The 27,758-nt window shown below is 42.3% G+C and overlaps 1 protein-coding gene across 11 annotated transcripts in view; it reads right to left on the bottom strand.

Moving 5' to 3' along the window:
* The window catches only part of tenm4 (teneurin transmembrane protein 4), a 2,250,110-nt gene that overhangs the window by 1,496,671 nt on the left and 725,681 nt on the right, over positions 1-27,758 (bottom strand). Inside the window, exon 1 of one of the 11 annotated variants that reach the window (XM_087988074.1) lies at positions 14,969-15,001. The exons of the other annotated variants lie outside the window; for them this stretch is intronic. The gene's annotated coding sequence lies outside the window, so the exon portion shown is untranslated. Of the gene's footprint in view, positions 1-14,968; positions 15,002-27,758 lie in introns of those variants that run through there. 11 annotated transcript variants of the gene reach the window in all.

Genomic DNA, 27,758 nt, shown 5'->3' with positions numbered 1-27,758 from the left:
CATGGTAGCCCACAAACCCATCAACACACTAAAGCAGCACCTAATGAACTTAAAAGACCCTATACATATGATAAGCAAAACTAATATTGTTTACAAAATACTGTGCAAGAACTGTAACAAACACTACATTGGACAAATAGACAGAAAAGTCGCCACCAAGATACATAAACATTAACTAGCCATAGGAAGACATGACCCACTCTTACTTGTATCATTACATACAGATGAGGAAGGCCACCACTTCGACTGGGCCAACACATCCATCCTAGGACAAGCTAAACCGAGACACGCATGAGAATACCTAGAAGTATGGCATTCCAACCAGAACTGTATCAACAAGCACATTGATTTGGATCCCATTTACCACCCCCTGAGGAAAAGAACAGGAAATGACATCACCACAGGAAATGATGTCACCAACCCAAGGGAACATAAACACATAAATAAAAAGCGGACCATACCACCAGTGATTCATATGGACACTCACTGATGATGTTACCTAGTATGGCAGCAAACATCTGAAAACAAATCTTCCAGCTCAGCGAGCAAACCATGTTCAAAGTATTTCAGTTGTGGTCTGACCAGTGCCTTATATAGTTCTAGCAAGACTCAAGCAATATAGTTATTTTAATGTGCCATTCCCTTTGAAATAAAGGCCAACATTCCATTTCCCTTCCCTATTAGCTGCTGAAATTGTATGTTTATTGTATGAGGGCAGAACGATGAATGTGATCTATATGTACATCAGTAAGGCGTTCAACAAGGTTCCTCATGGTAGACTGGTTAGCAAGGTTAGATCTCATGGAATACAGAAAGAAGTAGCCATCCAGTCACCTTTTAAATGCTGTAATTGAACCAGCCTCCACCACTTCCTCTGGCAGTTCATTCCATACACATATCACTACTGTTTGAAAAGGTTGCCCCTTAGGTCTCTTTTATATCTTTCCCCTCTCACCCTAAACCTATGCCCTCTAGTTCTGGACTCCCTGACCCCAGGGAAAAGACTTTGCCTATTTACCCTATCCATGCTCCTCATAATTTTGTAAATCTCTATAAGGTCCCCCCTCAGTCTCTGACGCTGCAGAGAAAACAGCCCCAGCCTGTTCAGCCTCTCCCTATCACTCAAATCTTCCAACCCTGTTTGTTGTAATTTGAACTGAAACATGCATTCATACCACAAGGACAGGATTACATTTATCCATCTGTTACTAAGTACAGGTCTAATATGCTTGTCATGTCATCAGAGACATGATGTCACTTCCTTCAGTGACTCTTCACTTAACATCTCTTAAAGTGATCTCACAATACCATACACTCAAAGCACACACAGGTCCTTCTTCTGGACATGGATAAACTCTGTCCCATATTGAAACTGAAACTCAATTTTTACCTTGACAGAATTTCACATACAATTCTCCCAACTCTATGCACTATGACCTTTCACATGGATAGGCTTACCTCAGGCAGGACTTTTAACTGTCAAAATTAAATATGGGTCAGGAGGCCTCACTGTGTGGATATAGTCACTCAATTTGATTTGTTTATAAACTCCACAATGTTGAATTTTTAATATCTGCTTTTTAATTACCACAACGGTATGGTCCATTCATTGCTCTTTTTAATTGCCTTGTTCTTCATATTCTATTTCACCCTTTTACTCACTGCTCCTAACTGTGAATAAAGCCCTGGGCTAGCTTTGTAAGATATTAGCTGTATATTGGCCCTAATCATGACTTTGACCTTGTATGCCTAATTTCATATGGTCCTTCATGCTCAAACATAACTTCTCGCAGAGACATACCTATTTTTAATAACCACAAATGACAAGGTCTATTTGTATCTTCTTTCACCAATTTCTTTCAATTGGGAGTCTTTGTTCCATCCTCCTACTATGAATGGCAATGGATATACATCATAGTTTACCCTAAGTTGACCTAACACTGGAACACAGTTCCTAATCAGTTTCAAATCAGCTTTGTGTGACAGAATGTGAAGTTGGGGATTTTTTGGAGTGTCCAACTGAGATAACAGACATGAAGCTGTATCAATCTTAAAATAGATGTGAATCTTCAAGTTTCATTGTTACTGTGGGTCCTGGAATTTTAACTTCAGTCCTGTTATTCTGATTTTCCATGCACTGATTTGTCCCTCTGTTTGACAGATTGCAACACTTGACCTTTGGGGCAGTACAGTGGCTTATTGGTTAGTACTGCTACCTCTGTGGATATTGCACATTTTCCCCACGTCTGTGTGGTTTCCTCCCACATTCCAAAGATGTGTAATTTAGGTGGATTGGTCATGCTTTAAAAAAAACATTGTACTGTCCAGGAATGTATGGGCAAAGTGGATAAGGGTCTGGGTTTGGACAAGAGGCTGTTTCCACACTGTAGGGATTCTATAAACTTTTTGCTCAATAACATCTGCTTCTGTTTCCATATCTACATGTGGTTTCAAATATTTCCAGGCTGTTGAAGAACTTATAACATTTTCTGGCACATGGTTATAACCCAAAGATTTAGCATGACTCAGGGCATGCAGGTCCTGGGCCTCCTCCACCGCCACTCCCTCACTACCTGAAGCCTGGAGGAAGAACACCTCAGTTTCTGCCTTGGAACACTTCAACCCCAGGGCATCAATGCGGACTTCACCAGTATCCTCATTTCTCCTCCCCCCCCCCATCTTACCCCAGTTTCAACCTTCCAGCTCAGCATTGTCCTGTCTGCCAATCTCCCTTTCCACCCATCCACCCCACCCTCCCGTCTGACCTATTACCTCCATCCCCACCCCTATTCACCTATTATACTCTTTGCTACCTTCCCCCATCCTCCTCTCTGACTATCACCTCCATCATTGTTGCCAGGGTTGGAGGATTTGAGCTAAATAGGTTAAATAGGTTGGGGTTGTTTTCACTGCAGTGTCAGAGGCTGAGGGGTGACCTTATAGAATCATGAGAGGCATGGATAGGATAAATAGACAAAGTCTTTGCCCTTGGGTGGGGGAGTTCAGAACTAGAGGGCATAGGTTTAGGATGTGAGGGGAAAGATATAAAAAAGATCTTAGGGGCAACTTCTTCACGCAGAGGGTGGTGTGTGTATGGAATGAGATGCTAGGAGAAGTGGTGGAGGCTAGTACAATTGCAACATTCAAAAGGCATCTGGATGGGTATATGAATAGGACCGGTTTGGAGGGATATGGGCCAGTTGCTTGCGGGTGGGACTAGATTAGGTTAGTATATTTGGTTGGCATGGACGAGTCAGACAGAAGGGTCCATCTCTGTGACTCTATGACTAAATGTCTTCTTTTAAATAGCTGGTGGTTACCACAGTAGCATTAACTTTCTGACTCAGAGTGTGAACTTTTTTGCCATGGAAGGGAACCTGCTGATATCCAATGGATCTTTCCTGCTGACTCAGGATAAGAAATCCCTTTCAATTGCTGCCATTTCGATGTTTGTGGCAATATCACAGGCACCCTTCCAGTCTGTATATAATCTTTGCTCAAAAACTTGTCTTGGAATTTATTCGACTTCCTGTGGATAGGTCTCCAAGATTGATTTCTTATTTCACTTTACACAAACAGTGGCAAAAGAGTTTCTTTAAACTGAGAATGTCATCTGCAGAGCTCTCACTGACATCCTGCCTTTTTCAGGCCATGTAATTTTCAGTGCAATTTCATTCTAGTTGTGTCTTGATGAGACTCCTGAATTTCATTAATCTCAGCATGTTCCACCAAACTGAAACAACTCACACCAAACTAATTTGAAACAACATCAAAACCATCTGGCCCATCAGGATGAGATAAACCTTTATTTTATCCTCATCTGCTACTTTGTTTTTTTTGTCAAATGTGAAGACTTTGCTCATACGAGTTTATATAAGCTTTTGTTAGGTTTAAATTTCTCCTTGTGCCATCTAGGTCTTCAGTGTCTATTTGTCAATTACTTATCATACTGACTTACTGTGTATCCGAATACAATGTGTACAAGCAGCACTCCTTCAAATCATTCAAATATTGTCAAACTCATTTTTAGAAATTCCAAAACAGAGTCACAATATTATTCTATTCTTAGTTTCTCAAAAAAAATATACAATAAGATTCCATCTCATTTTGTCACCACTGTTTTTGCTGTGCATTGCAATGGAGCTCAGCTGCAGGTTTGAATAGCTTTGTTTACACTTCCTTAACAGAGAGAACAATGCTCAAATCTAAGTTGTCTACAGTGGCCAATTCATAGCCAGAGAAGAGGCTTGCTGTCAAATTAAGAAAGGCAGACAGGAAACTGTAGCTGGAGGGCTAAACGCCTCTGGCTTGAATGCAGCAGGAACTTGTTGCAAGCGAAGGTCAATCAGAGGGAAGGCACATTAAAATGGAATTGCTTTCGCTCCATCTCTGTTAAAGTTTAATTTAAAAAAAAACCTGCATTTGCAGTCAGGGCACCATGTGATGTGGGGCCGATGGAGCTCTCTGCCTTGTGGTTGTTGCTGCACTCAAACAGGTAAGCAGGGCTTCTGAACCTGCCACTGAAGGCCACCTCCAGACAGACTTGATCTCATGCCCTCTGGCAACACATAAGTCAATTGAGAATCTCAACTGGCCTTTAATTAACAGACTTTAATAAGCCATTAATTATTTCAAACAGCTAACCTCCTTCTCGTTCACCCACATCACCCATACAGTTTCTGGAAAATGACCCAGGAATGAGATGTTGCTTGTTAACTGCCATGAATGGTGACAACACTATTTTTAGCACTCACCAACTAAAGTTTCTGAGTCTGATGTGGCTCAGAACTAACCCCTCTTGTGGCACAGGCTAACCTGTTAACATTTAAATTACTCGTAGTCTGACAGTATATCTTCAGGTACTTACAGATAATGGCCCCTAACTCATAATGCAGCACACATAATCACTGTAATTATGCCTTTTAGCCAAGATATAACAGCAGTGTGGCACAAACGTACAGGTCAATGGTGAGTGAGGAAAGTAGGCCTCCACAAAGTGTAACAAATTCATGTTCATTTTGCTATGCCGTTAAAAAAGGCAGGAACTCAATGTCAATACTCTCTGCAATTCACCTGTCTCAAATACCTGATAGTTCTGGAGAAAACTATTGATAGAGGTAGAATATTCACAGGAAAATAATTAACAGATGTAGCATCATTGTTTGCAGCAAGCTGCTGGAATTGTCGATGGAAGGACTAAAAGCTTTAAAGAGTAATCTATGTTCCTTTAGTCAATAATTTAGAAATGCTTACTTCTTTCTCACCAACAGTATGAATTAATTGGCCTGGCCATGAGAGACCTGCACTCTCAAGTAATCAGGTTAAGATACAGGAAGTAGCAGCAAGGTGGATGGCAAAGCTGGCAATAACATCTCATCAAGACAACCTTTCAGATCCATCCATCCATTTAGCTGTAATTAAATAATTTTCTTGACAGTGTTTCTATGGAAATTACATCTAACAAATAATGAATGAGAAAGTGTGCATTACTGAATAATGTCAGCCAGTATCAACCTGAACATAAAGGTGAAGCTGAATGCTCTTTACCTCACCAATAATGCACATTTTCTAGTTCATTATTACTTCCATTTAATGCCTCTAGTGTACATTTAATTCATCAAAAAATAAATGGTTTAATGTGAGAAAGGTCTACATCTTGTAAAATGGGAAGTAAAATAAAAATTCATTCTTGAACGTTTTGTTCAGTGTCATAATTTTGATGGAACTCATATTAGTATGCAGACAATTTGTAGATTGATACAGCTCATGTCCGACATATCTGTTTACTTATCAGAGCTGATATTAGAAAGCAGTGAAATGGTCAGGATTCGTGTTTTAGCTGTACAGATAATTTTTAAGAAGGGAGCAAACAATCGCATTTCTCAGCTAAAAATGGATTAAGTTCCCACATAATGACTTCTGGCTCAGTTTGTAGCAGTCTGTCTTCTCAGTCAAAGAGTGTGGTGCTGGAAAAGCACAGCTGGTCAGGCAGTATCCGAGGAGCAGGAGAGTCAGCATTTTGGGCATAAGTCCTTCATCTGGAATCTCCCTGTCTTCTCAGCCAGTTCAATTCACATATCAAGAGCCTTTAGAACAAAATATAAACTGACACTTTGGTGCTGTGCTACTGGAGATGCCTTCCTTTGAATGGAACATTAAACTAATGCCCTGGTTACTATCAATTAAAAGATTCCATGGCACCATTTTGAAGAGAAGCAAGGAGTTGCTTACAGTGTCCTAGCCAGTATTTATGCCTTGAAGAAAATTACTAGAAACAGACTGTCCAGTGAACATGAAACTGCATCTTTGGAGGAGAACTTATAGTAAAGACTACAGCATTTCATTCATTACCTTCCAACTGTAATAACACTTAAAATTCAGTTCTGATAGAGTCACCAGACACAAAGTATTAACTTTGTTTTCTCCCCATAGGTGCTGCTCAACCTGCTGCGTTTCTCCAGCAATTTCTCCTTTTGTTTCAGATCTCCAGCACCCAGAGTTCTCTGTTTTTACTTTAACATTATTTCATTTGTTGTAAAAATGCACTGAAATATTCTGACATCATGAAAAGTACTACATAACTGCAAGCTTTTCTCTCTCTCCTGAGGAGTATGGATGTCACACTGTGAGCTAAAGTAACCCATTAAAAGGATAAACAATACAGGGGGTGAAATTCAGCCTCTTGAGCTCCTTCCATCCTGACAAACGTTCTGCAAAAAAAGAACCAGCTAGATTTTCATTCCCAGTATAAGATCCCAACATGGAGCCATTTCACGATTCTCGCCCTACTTCATTTTGAAAATGTCTCTCTGATGCAATTTTTAAAAATGTTGGCCAATCAGTAGCCAATTACATTTTTCTGCCTAATTAATGGTACTGGATATGGTAAGGAGTTGGATATTGCAGGCCTGATTTGAAGGAAATCCAGCAATTCTTAATGTGTACATGAAATTCTTTGAGATTGACCAAAGGAGAGAACATTGAAACAGTTTCCCCAGCACTTATTGAACGATGGCCACAAGATTTGTCAATCCCTGTTTCGTTAGAAGCAGTGACAACTTGGAGGAGTTGTTTCCAGAGGGTGGCAGAAGGAGGCCATCTACGCAGATGAAGCAGGCATAGATGAAGTTGGCTCAGGAGGTGAGCAGCCATGATGTTGTCAGTAGTGCATGAAGGACTTCAGTAACCTTCTGAGGTCGAAAAAGATAAGTACAATGCAAGACTCGGATGGGAGGGGGGCACAGTAGCCTGGTGATTAGCACTCCTGCCTCACTGCATGAGGGATTGGGATTCGATTCCATCCTCAGGCAACCGTCTGTGTGGAGTTTGCACATTCTCACCGTGTCTGCATGGGTTTCTTCTGGGTACTCCAGTTTCCTTCCGCAGTCCAAAGATCTGCAGATTAGGTGGATTGGCCATGGGAAATGCAGGATCATAGGGTATGGGGGTGAGTCAGGGTGGGATGCTGTTTGGAGGGTCGGGTGTGGACTTGTTGGGCCATTGGCCTGCTTCTACATTGTAGGGATTCTATGACAGGTTTCCGGTTTTGGATTCACCAGCCAACCTATGAGCAGAGCATCCTGACAGTATTCAAGAATAGTGAGGATATGTTTGGCAAGGTTCTGTCCTGAACCATGCATGTCCCAAACCTAATGCAAGCACTTAAAGCAAATGACTCTTGAGACATCACATATGAATCAACCAGAAAGTGATGAAGGAGAGCATCCCAATCTTAACGCTATAGCTCTTGTCCTTTCTGGAAAAAGCAAAAATACAATTTATATCGTCTGGGTCAGTCTGGTAGTGGAATGGTGCATCTTGCTACACTGACAGCCCAAGAGGAGGAGGCCTTTGATATTATCAGGTTGGCAGCTTAGCAGGAAGTAAGCAAGGGCACAATGGGTGTCTGTCAAATAGAGACGGAGAGGATTTACCATCGCTAGGTGATCGAGTTGGAACTCTTTTCAGTTTTGTGTACTCCATGCAAATAAAAGGGCATTAATGGCCTGCTGCAACTCTGCTTGCTGACTTAGGTGCTTTTACAGAGGGGGAGTTCCAGCTCTGCTAGTTACTAACCATGTCATAGACAGTGGCACTGAACCTCTGTTTCAAAATCAGCGGTTGATAGGGGATCTGTGGACTGCATTGCAAGGAGGTGCCTATCACAGCATCAGGAATGTCTTGCAGGAGCCCTATGTTTTTCCATGAGAATTGACTCTAAGGGAGAACATCAAAGATTATTGGCCAAGAATTTTAGCTTTTTCCTAATCAGTGATCTGGTTTTAAGGAGTGGGATCCTTTGCTTAAGATCCCATTGAAACTGTTTTGCACAATCTCAGAATGTGACATCTTCCCTGTATCCAGTGCAATTGAATAGCAATTTTAGAGTGTATTGATAAAAAAAAATTAAGAGTGATATCAAAGGCTGACAGGAAAGTGCAATTAGCAAAAACTCACAATCGTGATTAATTCACTCTGGGCCATGGTCAGTTTTGTTGACAGGGTCAGCTTCTGGATGAGATTTGTACTTAAAATCTACAATCTTTTGCCAATTTAGAAAAAAATTCTAACATAATAAACCTGTCAAATAAGTGTGACACAACTCCAGGCCACTCTGTGCTATGATTAACTTGGAATAAACTGTTAAAAAAGACTAGCATAGGGGAATCTATGCTTTTATACATTTTCTGTCAAGTCAGTAACGTATCACAGTTTAGGATTGGCTATGTCCATCTATGAAGGCTGAATTGAGTTTTAGCAATAATAAAGATAACAATAAATAATAAGAATTATGACATAAAAGCCAACTAATGCCAAAAAACTACTTTATTGGATATTTAGCACAATTAGTTAGCAGCAATTTATAGAATATAGAACATAGACCCTTGATGTTGTGCTGACCTTTTATCCTACTCTAAGATCAGACTAATCTACATATCCTTCATTTACCATGTGCCTACCCAAGTGTTGTTTAAATGTCTCTAATGGACTGACTCTCCTATTGCTGCTGGCATTGCATTCCATTCATCCATCATTCTCTGAGTAAAGAACACACCTCTGACATCTCCCCTAAACCTTCCTTCAATCACCTTAAAATTATGTCCCATCATGATATCCATTTCCACCCTGAGAAAATGTCTGTGGCTATCCACTCTATCTATGCCTCTCATCATCTTGTACACCTCTATCTCGTCACCTCTCCTCCTTCTTCATTCCAATGAGAAAAGCCCTAGCTCCCTCAATCTTTTTTCATAAAGATCTGCCCTCCAGTTCAGGCAGCATCCTGGTAAATCTCCTCTGCACCCTCTCTAAAGCTTCAACATCCCTTCTATAATGAGGTGAACACAATATTCCAAGTGCGGTCCAACCATGGCTTTATAGAGCTGTAGCACAACCTTGCAGCTCTTAAACTCAATCCCCCTGCTAATGAAAGCCAACACACCGTATGTGTTCTTAACAACCCTGTCAATGTAAGTGAAAATGTGTTGCTGGAAAAGCGCAGCAGGTCAGGCAGCATCCAGGGAACAGGAGAATCGACGTTTCGGGCATAAGCCCTTCTTCTCCTGTTCCCTGGATGCTGCCTGACCTGCTGCGCTTTTCCAGCAACACATTTTCAGCTCTGATCTCCAGCATCTGCAGACCTCATTTTCTCCTGTCAATGTAGGTGGCAATTTTGTGGGATCTATGGGCATGGATCCCCAGATCCCTCTGTTCCTCCACCCTGCTAAAAATCTTGCCTTTAACCCGAGAATCTGCATTCAAATTTGATCTTCCAAAATGAATGACTTCACACTTATCCAGGTTGAACTCCATCTGCCACTTCTCAGCCCAGCTCTACATTCTGTCAATGTCCCGTTGCAACCTACAACCGCCCTCCACACTATCCTCAACTCCATCAACCTTCGCGTCAACGGCAAACTTAACAACCCACCCTTCTGCTTCCTCATCCAAGTCATTTTTACAAATCACAAACAGCACAGGTCCCAGAGCAGATCCCTGAGGAATTTCTGAGGCAAATGATGCAGTTGGATGAGTGACTTGATGTTGCAGCTTTTAAAGCTGTTTAAATGTATCAGATGGAAGTAACAAGCAAATAACTGGTTTAAGTTATCATACAGAACAGTTTCTACCCTTTGTTAATGTTCCCTGTGAATTTTCAGAGATTTTCAGGCTCAGATATGGGTCAATGACATGCACTATGTGAGAAATGGTCACTTTCTCATGATCTTCACTAGAACAGACAAGAATTGGCCAGAGGACAAACTTGCTGTCCAATTAAGGATGGTAGTCTGGGTGAAAACACCCAAGCAGCATAGGGTGCATCTAGATCCTCTTAGAGCTCTGATATCCTGGTTTGCTACCAGCAGACCACACCCAGGCAATTAAGTTTTCCTTCCCTTCAGCTGACAGAAATGCAGAGGCTTTGTGGAAAATCCTGGTAAGCCTGCTTTACTTGAACCTACGTGGCCTTTGTGGAGCTTAATTGGCTACCAACTGCTTGAAAGTGGAAGTTTCTGTACCCTCACCTTCCCTGCTATCTTTTCTTGCCTTTGCAAAACTGTCCCAAGGCATTGGATGGAGAAAGGGAATGTGATCACAGATTATCTTTACAGCTTGCTCAATTTCTATTCCCAGAACCAGCAGTGTCTAAAAATCAGGACCATTATATGAGTGATGGATTTAAAAAAAACTCACTTTCACTCAATTCCCTTATCATTCCATCTAATTGAGCAAAAATTTTTGCAAGCTTAATAAATTAAACCATGATGGTACACACAAAATCAGACTATAAGATTCATGCATGGTGCAAAATAAACCACTAGAGAGTTGGGACAGTGTATTTTTTCTAGTCCTAAACAACCTGCATTTGTGTCATTTTCAATGAATTCAGATGCAGTCTCTGAACAGCATAGATGTGAGAACGTGACCTATTTCGTTGTTGCCAGCATGAAATAACACATCCAGAAGCAGGGAAAGATGAGGAAAAAAAAATTGTCTAAAATAAGTCTGGGCACAGATACGCTGAGGAAGCTGTGATAAGCAGTGAAGCTACAACTTGTGAAATCGATTTTTAAAAGTGCACAGCTGAATATTCAGTGATAACACCAGGGAAGATCAGTGAACTGAGAGAGTTTTCTTTCTTTTAACAATGCTGGTGTTTTGAACTTTAGATGACATTAATCTATCTGTATATCTCAGTCCAAATTTGCAATCAAAAATTAATGAACAAACATAATAACACCAAGAGAACCGCTCTGGAATGAAGTCATGTGGCTTTGTTACCAATGGTTACAGAAGATCACCCATAGCAACATGGCAGGTTTCCCTGCAATAAAAAAAACGGAGATGTAGTGATACTTACACACTTGCCATGGTGAAATTGAGCAATTAACAGGGAAATGTACAATTTAAAAATGCAGAAATTGCACAGTGCAGAAGAAATGATTAAAGCTGTTCAGTTCTACACCTCCTGATTTATGCAATGAAATATTGTTTCTATACATTTGTATGTGATGGGCAGTTTACCATCACTTGTTAAGAATTGGAAGTCGGAGAATCAGTAATAAATGCATCCAAATTGATCACAACAGTCCTACAGCTACTCAACACTCCAAGGATAGTTAATTGTCTGGAGGACAGGGCTTCTGACCTCACTTGGACAGAAGTTGCTCCTTCACAGTCGGCTGGCCAAGCTCTATGGGCCCAGATGCACAAGCGATAGCAGTTACCACGGCTGGGATCACAGGCAGTTCTTAGATTTGAAATTCCAGATTTTGCATTCAGATAAGTTTGCTCCCCATGTTGAGGTCAATAAGATTCAAGAACATAACTGGCCTCCCCCAGTTGCAGGATGGTATTGACTGGACACACGTGGCCCTGAGGCGGCTGTATTACAACGCTACGGAACTCATCACCACAAAGAGGTTGCATTCGACTAATGTTTAGGTGATCTCTGACCACCATTACCACTTCCTGGAAGTGTGTGCTCATTAACCTGGCAGCTTACAGGAGGCGTACATCGGAGATACTCTCATGTAACTGGTGCATTTGAAGGTCGAGGTGCTTTACAACGTTATTTACCGGGGTAAAAGGCTATTCCCTGTGATCGTGGCTTATGATACCCTTGCAGACTGATGCAGAGCACAGTCACCCGTGCCTCCGTCAGGGCCATGATGCAGGATAGTATAGAGCTGCTGAAGATGCAGTACCCCTGGTAGGACCAGTCTGGTGGGGTCCACCCCAGAATAGTCTACACAGAGTGTGCTGCAATGCTCCTGATCTCCTGTGCCTTGCACAATTAGAGCAGGCAATGATGCTAAAGATATGAGGTGAATGGGAGGAGTCTTCTGAGGTCAAGAATAAGGACATTGGGGAGGAAAAGGTTGTTCTTGTCTGTAATAGAGCTCAGCTGCTTCACGCACTATAAGTCAGACAGAACCTCATTGACTGAGCATCCATTACTGAATTCCACATAAGCAAGGCATTCTCTAAAACAAAATATGCACCTAACTTAATGAGAATTCTGGAAGACATGCAATATTGATATCCGTATATCAATCAAACATATGGGATGCTGAACGCAAATGTAATCGTGAATAATTTACCAATTAATCATCAACAACACACATCATGCATTCTCACTCTCAAATAAGCAGACACCAAAACTATCTCGAGGTGTCCTGTTAGTTCAGTAGAAAGTAATCAAATCTAATGAAGTAACAGAAAAAACTGTAATGAAAAAAATAATTCCATCAAGACATGATCATGACCCTTGAGAAACTGCTCAGAAACTGAGCATGTACCACCTAAATCAATTGGAGGGTAAATGTACACTGCCCAGATCAAACACAGTTCACAAAAATAACTTCATGTACAGGACCTCGTCTCTCAAAGGGTTAATAGGCAGTCAACAGAACACAACCAGACAAACACAAGTGTTGATTGGGAAGTGGCAAGCTACTATTCCAAAGCAAAGCAATTGTTTACTGCTGTGTTTTGTTGAGCATTATTATTTCTGACATCCTTGAATTCCTCCTGCCCGACCACAAAAATTGAGGCCAGTGGCATAATTGACCGTCAACAGTTAACAGCCTCAACTGGAGCTTGGTGGGGGTTGTCCAAAACTTCATGTGCTCCAGGTAAAATTGTGGAAAGGTCAGGAGTGGGCAGGAGCATGGGAGAAAGGCCATCTTGGAAATTTTGCATCATCCCTCCACAACTGCCTGCAAAACTGCAGCTGGGGGACAATAACATTTTGCCTAAGGAAATTAAATGCTTAGCATAAGTTCAGTTCTACTGGTCAAATCATTTTTATCCGCTGATAGGTATTATCTGACAATAGCTATTATGAGCTGACAAACTCGGACAAGAGAAGATGCAGTTTTTTAATGATACATGTATCTGACAGAATATTGAAATATTTAGATTACCAAATGATACTTCATGCCAACTTTGCTTTACACCTCTTTACCCTACCAAATGTAATGCTTCAGATCAAAGTGCTTGAGAATAAAACTTGAGTATATTTTCATCCTTATCTATTTACAATTCAGATTCTGCACTCCATTTTCATGAAAATTCTCCATACATTTATTTGTATAAAGTCCCAATTTTGGCGAACAGAGTATCTAGAAATATTGTTGTAATTAGGCAAATTTGGCAATTTGAAGCAAAGTGAGGATAATTGAGTATGTTACCAGGTTATGTTCATGAACGTCTGTTGTAGAATGTTGTAATATTAAGACAAAAATGTACTTAGCTATTACTAAAATGGATCGACAGCTACCATCAAATAAATACAAGAAACTATCACTGATAAATGAATTCTTCATTTTTATATAATTATTGCTAAAGCTATTCATGTAAAGCTACTTAAAATTTGTTGGATATTGGTATTGAAGACTTTGGGAATTCATAGAAAACTAGTGATATACATACAATTATTTACACTTCAAAATTACTATGTCTTCAAGCAAATGAAAAAGCATACTAAAAAATAAAAACACGTTTATAAATTATAAATAATCCAGCTGAATTCTCTCTGGAGGTGTAAAACTATGTTAGTCTCTCTACCAGAAAATTAAAGGTGATTTTTTTGCCTTGCTGCATTAGGCTCTTCAGTACTGATATGAGATGTGTTTTGTGCTGCTTGTCCTTTAGGTCTGCCTTATTTTAGCATACTCCTCAGGGAAAGCACTCAGACCTCAAATTCACACTTTATCTTCCTGGAAATATGGGAAGATGATTACATTCAACTGAGAGAACCATGTTAAGTGACCTGGAAATGAAATATAAAGATGATTTATGGAGAGAGTAAAGAAACTTTCATTGGGTAACAGCAGTTTCCAATAGCTTTTTAAACTACTGCATTTTAAAAAATACAGCGTGTTGTTATGTTATATCAATTGCAAAAATGTAAATCTTATTTCTTCCCCAATACCTGAAGAAAATAGAAGTATTAACTATTCCTTAGGGAAACAAAAGTAAATTAATGGAACACTACATTAAAAATGCTTGTGATAAGCCATTTGTGTATGAAAGTTAATGACTTGCACATCAATTTCATTTTGAAGTATGAGAATGCATTTTACATGGACAATTTATGCCCAAGAAGGATCTCATTCCACTGCTCCTCTGATTTAATGGGCATTTGGAGAAGCTGTCACTTAATGTATTATTATAAACCAGACCAAACTCCCTCAAAATTTTTCAAGGAGACAGCGTAGACCTTAACTTTTATCTCATTTAATGGCAAGTGTAAGGCACTGTGTTCCAGATCTGATTCATTGGTCAAACTATGAGGCTTTAAGCAAAACACACTTTATCCTTACACTACAGTCAAAATACGGATGAGAAGAATTAACTTTAACTCATTATTTAACAACTACTCATCCACTGTTCCAATATAGCAGCATCCCATTAACAAACTGTTGGCAAAGGCAAATTCAGCAATACAGATATCTCTCACTTTCTATTTGCTCCAGTCCAGAAGAAAGAACACCGACAGAAGGAATCCAGCAGCAGAGAGAGAATGCAAGGATTTTGCAACAGCAGAGAGAGAATGCTGTATCTAGCAGCTTCAACTTCGAAACCCAACTTCAACAACTGAAGGCAAAACCCAAAACTCTGAGTCTGTGTGAGCCTGACTCCACCCACTCATGCTTGCTTTGTCTAATTTTTAAAAAAACCAAAGCTATTTACTCTGTTTCCATGGAGCAGACATCTCGTGCCAGTTATCAACATGATTCCTCAAGAGAACCAGGGCACAACAGATCCCTCTTAAAGGCACTTATCATTACAATATAGCCTAACAGGTTTGATACTGGATTGTTGGCTGGTTAAGGATAGGGATGCATGCAGAAGGACAGATGCTGCTTGCTGGGCCTTGTGCTAGAGGCAGCTCTCCATAATTTTGCCTTTCCAATTTTACTCTCCTTTCCTCATCCAGGACCAGTCAGATTGGACCTTATGAAATATTGGATGTGATTGAATGTCTATATTTATTGATGAATATGTGATCTACTTATAGCAACAACAGTGCCTCTGGCTAGTGCTGCCAGTGTGCAGAGATGTTGTGAAGGAGCAAAGATGGTTTTTAATGAAGTGATGTACTCTTCCTGTTGGATGTGGGAGTTTAGGCAGAGTTTCCATGTTACTGATGATTATATCTGCAGTATGTTTGTTTGGTTGCGGATCCGATTCGATCACGTGGATTGGTTGGAGCAACAGATAGAGATAATAGGGAATTTACAAGAGCTGGGGGGTGTGATTGGTGGCAGTTACAGGAAGGGAAAAAAGCTGGCAGATACAGTCAGGTAGATGGGTTAACTCCTGGAAAGGTAGGAGGGGTAGGCAGGTAGTGCAGGAGTCTTCTGTGGCTATCCCCATTTCAAACAAGTGTGCTGTTTTGGAAAATGTAGGGGGTGATGGACTCTCGGGGAATGTAGCATGGACAGCCAAGTTTCTGGTATTGAGACAAGCTCTAACGTACATCGAGTTTCAAGCGATCGATTGTAATAGGGGACTCTCTAGTCAGAGGCACAGACAGATGTTTCTGCATCCAGCAGCAAAAATCCAGAATGGTATGTTGCCTCTCTGGTTCCAGGATCAAGGATGTCTCAGAGAGGTTGCAGAATGTTCTCAAGGGGGAAAGGGACCAGCAGGAGGTCATTGTACACGTTGGAACCAATGACATAGGAAGGGGAAAGGATGAGATTCTGAAGGGAAAATATAGAAAGTTAGGCAGGAATTTAAAAAGGAGGTCCTCGAGGATAGTAATATCTGGATCACTCCTGGTGCTATGAACTAGTGAGGGTAGGAATAGAAGGATAGAGCAGATTAATGCATGGCTGAAGAGCTGGTGTATGAGAGAAGAGTTCATATTTTTGGATCATTGGAATCTCTTCTGTGGTAGAAGGGACCTATAAAAGAAGGATGGATTGTACCTGAATTGGAAGGGGACTAATATGCAGGAAAATTTGCTAGAGCTGCTTGGGAGGATTTAAACTAGTAAGGTGGTGGTGGTGGGGAGGGAGGGGGAGCAGGGAAATAATGAGGAAAGAGATCAATCTGAGACTGGTACAGTTCGGAAAGGGAGTGAGTCAAACAGTCAGGGCAGGAAGGAACAAAGCAGAGAACAATGTTAGACTGATAAATTAAACGGCATTTATTTCATTGCAAGAGGCTTAACGGAGAAGGAAGATGAACTCAGGACATGGCTAGGAAAATGGGACTGGGATATCATAACAATGACAGAAATGTGGCTCTGGGGTGGACAAGATTGGCAGCTTAATGTTCTAGGATACAAATGCTACAGGAAGGACAGAAAGGGAGGCAAGAGAGGAGGGGGAGTGGCGTTTTGGATAATGGATAGCATTACAGCTTTATTTAGGGAGGATATTCCTGGGAATACATCCAGGGAAGCTATTTGGGTGGAACTGAGAAATAAGAAAGGGATGACCACCTTATTGGGACGGTATTATAGACCCCCTAATAGTCAGCGAGAAACTGAAAAACAAATTTGTAAGGAGTTACTTGTCAAGTTTGTACAAGAAATTTTTCTGATTCAGTACTTGGATGTACCTTCTAAAGAAGGTGCAAAACCTGACCGACTCTTGGGAAATAAGGCAGGGCAGGTGACTGAGGTGTCAGTGGGGGAGCACTTTAGGGCCAGTGACCATAATTCTATTAGATTTAAAATAGTGATGGAAAAGGATAGACCAGATCTAAAATTGAAGTTCTAAATTGGAGGAAGGCTAATTTTTACGGTATTAGGCAAAAACATTCAAAACCTGATTGGGGGCAGATGTTCACAGGTAAGGGGATGGTTGGAAAACAGTAAGCCTTTATAAATGAGATAACAAGAGTCCACAGACAGTATATTCCCATTAGGTGAAATGAAATGCTGGTAGGTGTAGGGAAAGCTGGATGACAAAAAAAATGAGGTTTTTGTTAAGAAAAAGGAACATATGAGAAGTAAAGACAAGATAGATCAACTAAATCCTTAGAAGAGTTTAGAGGCAGTAGGAGTATACATAAGAGGGAAATCAGGAGGGCAAAAAGGGGACATGAGTTAGCTTTGGTGAATAGGGTTAAGGAGAATCCAAAGGGTTTTTATAAATATATTAAGGACAAAAGAGGAACTAGGGAGCAAATATGACCCCTTGAAGATCAGCAAGGTGGTCTATGTGTGGAGCCAGAGGAGATGGGAGAGATACTAAACGAATATTTTGTATCAGTGTTTACTGTGGAGAAGGACATGGAAGGTATAGAATGTGGGGAAATAGGTGGTGACATCTTGAAAAATGTCCATGTTACAGAGGAGGCAATGCTAGATGTCTTGAAATGCATAAAAGTGGATAAATATGCAGGACGTGATTAGGTGTCCCCTAGAGCTCTGTGTGAAGCTGGGGAGGTGATTGCTGGTCCAATTCCTGAGATATTTATATCATCGATAGTCACAGGTGAGGTGCCGGGAGACTGGAGGTTGGCTAATGTGGTGCCACTATTTAAGAAAGGTGGTAGGGAAAAGCCAGGTAACTTTAGATCAGCGTGCCTGACTTCAGTGGTGGGCACATTGATGGAGGGAAAGCTGAGTGACAGGATTTACATGCATTTGGAAAGACAAGGACTGATTAGGGATAGTCAACAAGGCCTTGTGTGTGGGAAATCATGCCTCATGAACTTGATTGAGTTTTTTGAAGTAACAAAGAGGATTGATGAGGGCAGAGCAATAGATGTGATCTATATGGACTTCAGTAAGGCGTTCGACAAAGTTCCGCATGGGAGATTAGTTGGCAAGGTTAGATCTCATGGAATACAGGGAGAACTAGCCATTTGGATACAGAATTGGCTTGAAAGTTGAAGAAAGAGGGTGGTGGTGGAGGGTTGCTTTTCAGACTGGAGCCCTGTGACCAGTGACGTGCCACAAGGTTCAGTGCTATGTCGACAACTTCTCATCATTTATATAAATGATTTGGATGTGAGCACAAGAGGTATAGTTAGTAAGTTTACAAATGACACCAAAATTGGAGATATATTGGACAGCAAAGAAGGTTACCTCAGATTACAATGGGATCTTGATCAGATGGGCCAATGGACTGAGGAGTGGCAGATGAAGTTTAACTTAGATAAATGTGAGATGATTCATTTTGGGAAAGCAAATCAGAGCAGGACTTATACACTTTAATGGTAAGGTCCTGGGGAGTGTTGCTGAACAAAGAGACCTTGGAGTGTATGTTCATAGTTCCTTGAAAGTCGAGTCGCAGGTAGATAGGATAGTGAAGAAGGCATTTGGTAAGCTTTCCTTTACTGGTCATTGCATTGAGTATAGAAGTAGGAGGATGTTTTGCGGCTGTACAGGACATTGGTTAGGCTGCTTTTGGAACATTGTGTGCAATTCTGTTCTCCTTCCTATCGGAAGGATATTGTGAAACTTGAAAGGGTTCAGAAAAGATTTACAAAGATGTTGCCAGGGCTGGAGGATTGGAGTTATAAGGAGACACTGAATAGGCTGGAGTGACCTTATAAAATTTATAAGGTTTATAAAATCATGAGGGACATGGATAGGATAAACAGACAAGATCTTTTCCCTGGGGTAGTGGATTCCAGAACTAGAGGGCATAGATTCATGGTGAGAAGGGAAAGATATGAAAGGGACCTAAGGGGCAACGTTTTCATGTAGAATGTGGTGCGTGTATGGAATGATGCTGCCAGAGGAAGTGGTGGAGGCAATTGCAGCATTTAAAAGGCATCTGGATGGGTATTTGAATAGGAAGAGCTCAGAGGGATATGGGCCAAATGCTGGAAAATGTGACTAGATTAGGTTAGGATATCTGGGCAGCATGGGTGTGTTGGACTGAAGGGTCTGTATCCATGCTGTACATTTCCCTGACTCTATGACTCTATGTTGACCTCCAATTGGAAGCAAAGAGCTACGTGTAGATAAATGATGATGCTGACTGCACAAATAACCATTCACAAATTAAGAGAAAGGGAACAAGGTAGAATAGCAGTAAAAGAGAAGCATAATAGTGCACACCTGACAAACAGAATGAAGTGCTGGAGATTTGGAAGACTATGTGGACTCACAAAGAGAAGGAATTATTGTGCGCATGGATCAAATGGCATAACTTATGGAAAACCCATCAGAAGAAAAGGAATGTCTAGAACAAGGAAAGAAGATGGTAAATTAGTTATTAGTTATAGATTATTAGGGAAAAGGGAGAAAGAAAAGACATCAAAGTATTCATACTCCAGGTGAAGATAATGAATTTAAGAACACAATGTGTATATGAGCCAAACAACTGCGTGAAATGGCTGAATGCAACAGAGAAAATAAATCAAACTGAAGCTGAAGTTTACAACTGGAGCATGGAGTAAACTTATTCTGCTCAGACTATATGATTTTTCCCTAAAATTTGAAAGAAAGCAGTGACACAAGAAAGATTATCAGAAATTGAGGAATGTCACACTGATGGCATGTAGTGACTCTGAGGTTCGGCAGGTAGGAATGACACAAACAGTCAAACACACAAAGGAAAAGATGCTAACTGTACCTTCCATGTCACTGACACAGAGGAACTGCTATCTGTTGTGCAGCTGATGTCAGTAAACCATAAGGTGAAGAAAGTGGCACTAAAAGTTCAAGGCAGCACACACATTGAATAATGTCCTCCAATCATAAGCAAGGAAGTTCTGATAAAATACCACCATGGTATTTTCATTAGACAGTTGGATATTTTGAAGATTTTGAGTATCAAGTTACAATTGATACTCTAGTGAACAAATGATTAACCCCCAACAAAGTATGAAGCAAATGTAAAGGTAAGCTTGAAGATTGCCCCAATAGAAGAAAGAAGGTAATCATCAAAGCCGACAGATTGATAAATTCCATCATGGTAGAATAGCCAAAAGTATGGATGAGAACTTGCCTGGATTCTAAAGATATTATTCAAGGAATAAATGGGAATCACTCCCCTCTCCTCCCCATGATTGGGAGATCATGTCAGCACAAAATCGCAGAATTGTTAAGCTGCACAATGAGGCCATTCATTTGATGTATGTGCTGTCTTAATAGACACGATGACTTCATGTCATTGTCTTGCTTTTTTTTCCTGAAACCTAGCTCATTGGTTCTATTCAAGTAATCATTCAATGGCCTCTTCAATGCCTCAATTCAACCTGCTTCCAAGACATTTCCAGATAGTGTATACCAGAACTTAAATATAAAGTTTCTTTCTCACATCACATTTGCTTCTTTTGTAATTTGCTTTAAATCTGTGCACCCATGTTCTCGAACCTTTGAAAACGGGAACAGTTTCCCCTATCTATTCCATCAGACTCTACAATGATATGAAAACTTCTATCAAATCTCTTTTTTGCCTTTTCTTCAAGGAAAACAGTCACAGCTGTGTTTAAACTAAATAGCGGGGGGAGGGGACAAACTGGAAGTTTAAGAAGGAAATTGAAGGGAAAGTTAGAACGAGGGAAGTCAAGAAAGACAACGATGTCAATGAAGCAGAAAACTCACAAAGGGATCGTGCCGTAAGGTTGAATGAAGTAGGGGTTGATAGGAAGGGTGAGGGCAGTAACAAATTAAAAATACTATATATGAATGCACGAAGCATTAGAAATAAGATGGATGAGCTTGAAGCTCTTTTGGAAATTGGCAGCTACGATATTGTGGGGATAACTGATAGTGGCTTCAAGTAGACAGGTGGCTTCCGCTGCCTTCGCCTCCGTGCCTACTTCTTCAACCAAGATTCTCGCCCACCCTTCTCCCTCCTCCAACACACCCCATCCACCTGGACACCCTGTGCTGGCCTCTTACCCGCCCTCGATCTTTTCATAGCCAACTGCCACCGCGACATTAACCGCCTCAACTTCTCCACCCCTCTCACCCACTCCAACCTCTCACCCTCGGAACGTGCAGCCCTCCACTCCCTCCGTTCCAATCCCAACCTCACTATCAAACCGGCAGACAAAGGAGGCGCGGTGGTAGTTTGGCGCACCGATCTTTACGCCGCTGAGGCTAAACGCCAGCTCGCGGACACCTCCTCCTACTGCCCCCTTGACCATGACCCCACCTCCCACCACCAAACCATCATCTCCTAGACCATCCAGAACCTCATCACCTCAGGGGATCTTCCATCCACCGCTTCCAACCTCATAGTCCCACAACCCCGCACCGCCCGTTTCTACCTCCTGCCCAAAATCCACAAACCTGACTGCCCCGGCCGACCAATTGTCTCAGCCTGCTCCTGCCCCACCAAACTCATCTCTGCATGCCTCGCCACGGTCCTGTCCCCCTTAGTCCAAGAACTCCCCACCTACGTTCGGGACACCACCCACGCCCTCCACCTCCTCCATGATTTTCGCTTCCCCGGTCCCCAACGCCTTATCTTCACCATGGACATCCAGTCCCTGTACACCTCCATCCCCCATCACGAAGGACTCAAAGCCCTCCGCTTCTTCCTTTCCCGCCGTACCAACCAGTACCCTTCCACTGACACCCTCCTTCGACTGACTGAACTGGTCCTCACCCTGAACAACTTTCTCTTTCCAATCCTCCTACTTCCTCCAAACCAAAGGAGGAGCCATGGGCACCCGCATGGGCCCCAGCTATGCCTGCCTCTTCGTAGGATATGTGGAACAGTCCATCTTCTGCAGCTATACTGGCACCACCCCCTATCTTTTCCTCCGCTACATCGATGACTGTATCGGCGCTGCCTCGTGCTCCCATGAGGAGGTTCATCCACTTTACCAACACCTTCCCCCCAACCTCAAATTCACCTGGACCGTCTCAGACTCCTCCGTCCCCTTCCTAGACCTTTCCATTTCTATCTCGGGCGACCGAATCAACACGGACATTTACTATAAACTGACTGACTCCCACAGCTACCTAGATTACACCTCCTCCCAACCTGCCCCCTGTAAAAATGCCATCCCATGTTCCCAATTCCTTCGCCTCCGCCGCATCTGCTCCCAAGTGAACCAATTCCAATACCGAACAACCCAGATGGCCCCCTTCTTCAAAGACCGCAATTTCCCCCCAGACGTGGTCGACGATGCCCTCCACCACATCTCCTCCGCTTCCCGCTTCTCCACCCTTGAGCCCCGCCCCTCCAACCGCCACCAGGACAGAACCCCACTGGTCCTTACCTACCACCCCACCAGCATCTCATCCACCGTCATTTCTGTCACCTCCAAATGGACCTCAACACCAGGGATATATTTCCCTCCCCTCCCCTATCAGCGTTCTGAAAAAACCACTCCCTCCGTGACTCCCTCGTCAGGTCCACACCCCCCCACCAACCCAACCTCCACTCCCGGCACCTTCCCCTGCAACCGCAAGAAATGCAAAACTTGCGCCCACACCTCCCCCCTTACTTCCCTCCAAGGCCCCAAGGGATACTTCCATATCCGCCACAAATTCACCTGCACCTCCTTCGACTGACTGAACTGGTCCTCACCCTGAACAACTTCTCTTTCCAATCCTCCTACTTCCTCCAAACCAAAGGAGTAGCCATGGGCACCCGCATGGGCCCCAGCTATGCCTGCCTCTTCATAGGATATGTGGAACAGTCCATCTTCTGCAGCTATACTGGCACCACCCCCTATCTTTTCCTCCGCTACATCGATGACTGTATCATTTATCATATCGTTTATCGTTCACACATCATTTATTGCATCCGCTGCACCCGATGTGGCCTCCTCTATATTGGGGAGACAGGCCGCCTACTTGCGGAACGTTTCAGAGAACACCTCTGGGACACCAGGACCCAACCACCCCATGGCTCAACACTTCAACTCCCCCTCCCACTCCACTAAGGACATGCAGGTCCTTGGACTCCTCCATCGCCAGACCATAGCAACACGACGGTTGGAGGAAGAGCGCCTCATCTTCCGCCTAGGAACCCTCCAACCACAAAGGATGAACTCAGATTTCTCCAGTTTCCTCATTTCCCCTCCCCCCACCTTGTCTCAGTCAAATCCCTCGAACTCAGCACCGCCTTCCTAACCTGCAATCTTCTTCCTGACCTCTCCGCCCCCACCCCACTCCGGCCTATCACCCTCACCTTGACCTCTTTCCACCTATAGCATTTCCAACACCCCTCCCCCAATTCCCTCCTCCCTACCTTTTATCTTAGCCTGCTCGACACACTTTCCTCATTCCTGAAGAAGGGCTTATGCCCGAAACGTCGATTCTCCTGTTCCTTGGATGCTGCCTGACCTGCTGCGCTTTTCCAGCAACACATTTTCAGCTCTGATCTCCAGCATCTGCAGTCCTCACTTTCTCCTCCTTCAAGTGGACAGGGCCTGGGAAATGAATATTCAAGGCTAAATGTGCTATCGTAAGGACAGACTGACGGGCAGAGGTGGTGGGGTGGCCCTGTTGGTAAGGGATGATATTCAGTCCCTTGCGCAGGGGGACCTAGAATCAGGGGATGTAGAGTCAGTGTGGATAGAGCTGAGAAATTCTAAGGGTAGAAAGACCCTCTTGGGAGTTATCTGCAGTCCCCCAAACAATAGTATGGATGTAGGGTGTAAGTTGAATAAGGAGCTGAAATTGGCCTGTCACAAAGATGTTACTACAGTTGTTATGGGGGATTTCAACATGCAGGTAGACTGGGAGAATCAGGATAGTATTGGACCTCAAGAAAGAGACTTTGTGGAGTGCCTCTGAGATGGATTCTTAGAACAGCGGGTGCTGGAGCCAACCAGGGAGAAGGCAATTCTGGATCTGGTATTGTGCAATGAACCAGAATTGATCAGGGACCTTGAAGTGAAGGAGCCATTTGGAGGTAGTGACCATAATACAATAAGCTTCAATCTGCAATTTGAAAGGGAGAGGGTACAATCGGTAGTGACAATATTTCAGTTGAATAAAGGGAACTATGGAGCTATGAGAGAGGAGCTGGCCAAAGTTCAATGGTGCAATACCTTAGCAGGGATGACAGTGGAGGAACAATGGCAGATATTTCTGTGTATAATGCAGAAGTTGCAGGATCAGTTCATTCCAAAAAGGAAGAAAGATCCTATGAGGAGGCATGGGTGGCTGTGGCTGACGAGGGAAGTTACGAAACATATAAAGTCAAAAGAGAAAAAGTATAACATGGCAAAGATGAGTGGGAAAACAGAGGACTGGGAAGCTTTTAAAGAGCAACAGCGGATTATTAAGAAGGAAATACAATGAGAAAAAATGAGGTGCGAAGGTAAACTGGCCAAAAATATAAAGGAGGATAGTAAAAGCTTTTTTTAGGTATGTGAAAGGGAAAAAAATGGTTAAGACTAAAATTGGGCCCTTGAAGACAGAAACAGGGGAATATATTATGGGGAACAAAGAAATGGTAGAAGAGTTGAATTGGTACTTCAGATCTGTGTTCACTGGGGAAGACACAAGCAATCTCCCAGAGGTAACAGTGGCTGAAGGACCTGAAGTGAAGGGAATTTACATTTGCCAGGAATTGGTGTTGGAGAGACTGTTAGGTCTGAAGGTTGATAAGTCCCCGGGGCCTGATGGATTATTTTCCAGAGTTCGATAGATTCAGAATCAGTTCCTGTGGATTGGAGGGTGGCTAATGCTGTACCACTTTTTAAGAAAGGAGCGAGAGAGAAAGCAGGAAATTATAGACCAGTTAGTCTGACCTCAGTGGTGGGAAAGATGCTGGAGTCAATTATAAAGAATGAAATTATGACACATCTGGATAGCAGTAACAGGATAGGTCAGTGTCAGCATGGATTATGAAGGGGAAATCATGCTTGACTAATCTTTTGGAATTTTTTGAGAATGTAACTCTGAAGATGGATGAGGGAGATCCAGTGGATGTAGTGTACCTGGACTTTCAGAAAGCCTTTGATAAAGTCCCACATAGGAGGTTAATGAGCAAAATTAGGGCGCATGGTATTAGGGGCAAAGTACTGACTTGGATTGAAAATTGGTTGGCTGACAAGAAACAAAGAGTAGTGATAAACGACTCCATTTCGGAATGGCAGGCGGTGACCAGTGGGTTACCGCAGGGACCGCAGCTTTTTACAATATAATGATATAGAAGATGGTATTAATAGTAACGTTAGCAAATTTTCTGATGATACAAAGCTGGGTAGCAGGGTGAAATGTGAGGAGGATGTTAGGAGATTACAGGGTGACCTGGACAGGTTAGGTGAGTGGACAGATGCATGGCAGATGCAGTTTAATGTGGATAAATGTATGGTTTTCCACTTTGGTGGCAAGAACTGGAAGGCAGATTACTACCTAAATGGAGTCAAGTTAGGTAAAGGGGCAGTACAAAGAGATCTGGGTGTTCTTGTACACCAGTCAATGAAGGCAAGCAAGCAGGTACAGCAGGTAGTGAAGAAAGCTAATAGCATGCTGGCCTTCATAACAAGAGGGATTGAGTATAGAAACAAAGAGGTTCTTCTGCAGCTGTATGGGGCCCTGGTGAGACCGCACCTGGAATATTGTTGTGCAGTTCTGGTCTCCAAATTTGAGGAAAGACATTCTGGCTATTGAGGCAGTGCAGCATAGGTTCACGAGGTCAATTCCTGGAATGGTGGGACTATCTTATGTTGAAAGATTGGGCACTGGTTTGTATACCTTTGAGTTTAGAAGACTGAGAGGGGATCTGATTAAGACGTATAAGATTATTAAAGGATTGGACACTCTGGAGGCAGAAAACATGTTTCCGCAGATGGGTGAGTCCCGAACCAGAGGACACAGCTTAAAAATAAGGAGTAGGCCATTTAGGTCAGAGATGAGGAGAAACTTCTTCACCCAGAGAGTGGTGGGTGTGTGGAATACTCTGCCCCAGAAGGCAGTGGAGGCCCAGTCTCTGGATTCGTTTAAGAAAGACTTGGATAGAATTCTCAAGGATAGTGGAATCAAGGGTTATGGAGATAAGGCAGGAACAGGATACTGATTGAGGATGATCAGCCATGATCAGAATGAATGGTGATGTAGGCTAGAAGGGCAGAATGGTCTACTCCTGCACCTATTCTCTATTGTCTATTGTCTATTCCCCAATCTACCTTTAAAACTATGGTTCCTCATCACTGGGGCCATTCTTGTAAATGTCTCCTCCACTCTCTCCAATGCATTCACTTCCTTCCTAAATTGTGAAGTGAAGCCTAGGGGAAGATTGTAGGATACTGATAGTGTCCCTGCATGAATAATCCAGAACTTTGTTTTTATATTCATTCATGGGACAGGGGCATAGCTAGCTAAGCCAGTATTTATTTCTCATCCTTAATTGCCTAGAGAGAGGTTAAAAGTTAACAACTGTGGGTCTGGAGTTACCTCGAGACCAGATCCGTTAAAAGGACATTAGTGAACCAGATGGATTTTTCCACCAATCAACTCAGGTTAAGGGACAGGGGGAATTGGTTTGTATCCCACTTTATGGCAAATGGTCATATGTGAATTCAAAATAGAAATAAAATCAATGATAATTATTGATGTAAAAATCCAAATGCTTTACTCATGCCCTTTAGGGGAATCTATGTCCATTAGCTAAGTGGTTAGGCAGCACCATTACTATCCAAAACGATTCTAAAGTCTTGACTGAGTCTGCACAATGTGGTGAGGGAATCAACAAGCAGAAAAATCTACTTAACTAGCTACTTGCATAATTGTGTACATCCAAGACAGTATCAGTAGGAATGCCATCTTACAGTCCATGTGGAGATGATATCTTGTCATTATACTGAGTTCTTTATAAATCCAACAGTACCATCATGATAAATGTGACACAATTGAAATGATATAGAAACTTAAGGCTCGACATCCATTAGATGTTGTGGACCATCAGCATCAGCAGAATTGTACACAATCACAATCAGTAACATCATGGCCCAGCATGTCCTCCACACCACCATTACAATCAAGCAGAGATATCAACCCTGGCTCAATGGACAGTGCAGAAAAAAACACCAAAAGCAGTACTGGGTTGATCTAAAAATGCATTGTCAAATTGTTGAAGCTAGAACACAGGACTACTTGCTTGGCAGGATTAAGGTATTCCACAACTGACAGAAAGATCTAAGCAAAACAAACAGAAATTGTTGGAAAATCTCAGCAGGTCTGGCAGTGTTTGTGGAGCAAAACTGGTTTTGGATCCATTGACTCTTCTTCAGAACTGATGGTAGCCACTGTTCCCATAATCTTACACCATTTTTAATAGTTTAAGAAGAAAAAGAATAAAATGATAGAACTGAAAGAGAGACTTTCTATCTTCATTCAGCTGACTCCACTGTGAGTC

Source organism: Chiloscyllium plagiosum, unplaced genomic scaffold (assembly GCF_037043375.1).
Source record: "Chiloscyllium plagiosum isolate Xiang-an unplaced genomic scaffold, Cpla_swu_hap1 HiC_scaffold_6, whole genome shotgun sequence".
Lineage (NCBI taxonomy): Eukaryota > Metazoa > Chordata > Chondrichthyes > Orectolobiformes > Hemiscylliidae > Chiloscyllium > Chiloscyllium plagiosum.
This window is presented reverse-complemented; position numbering and strand designations above follow the sequence as displayed.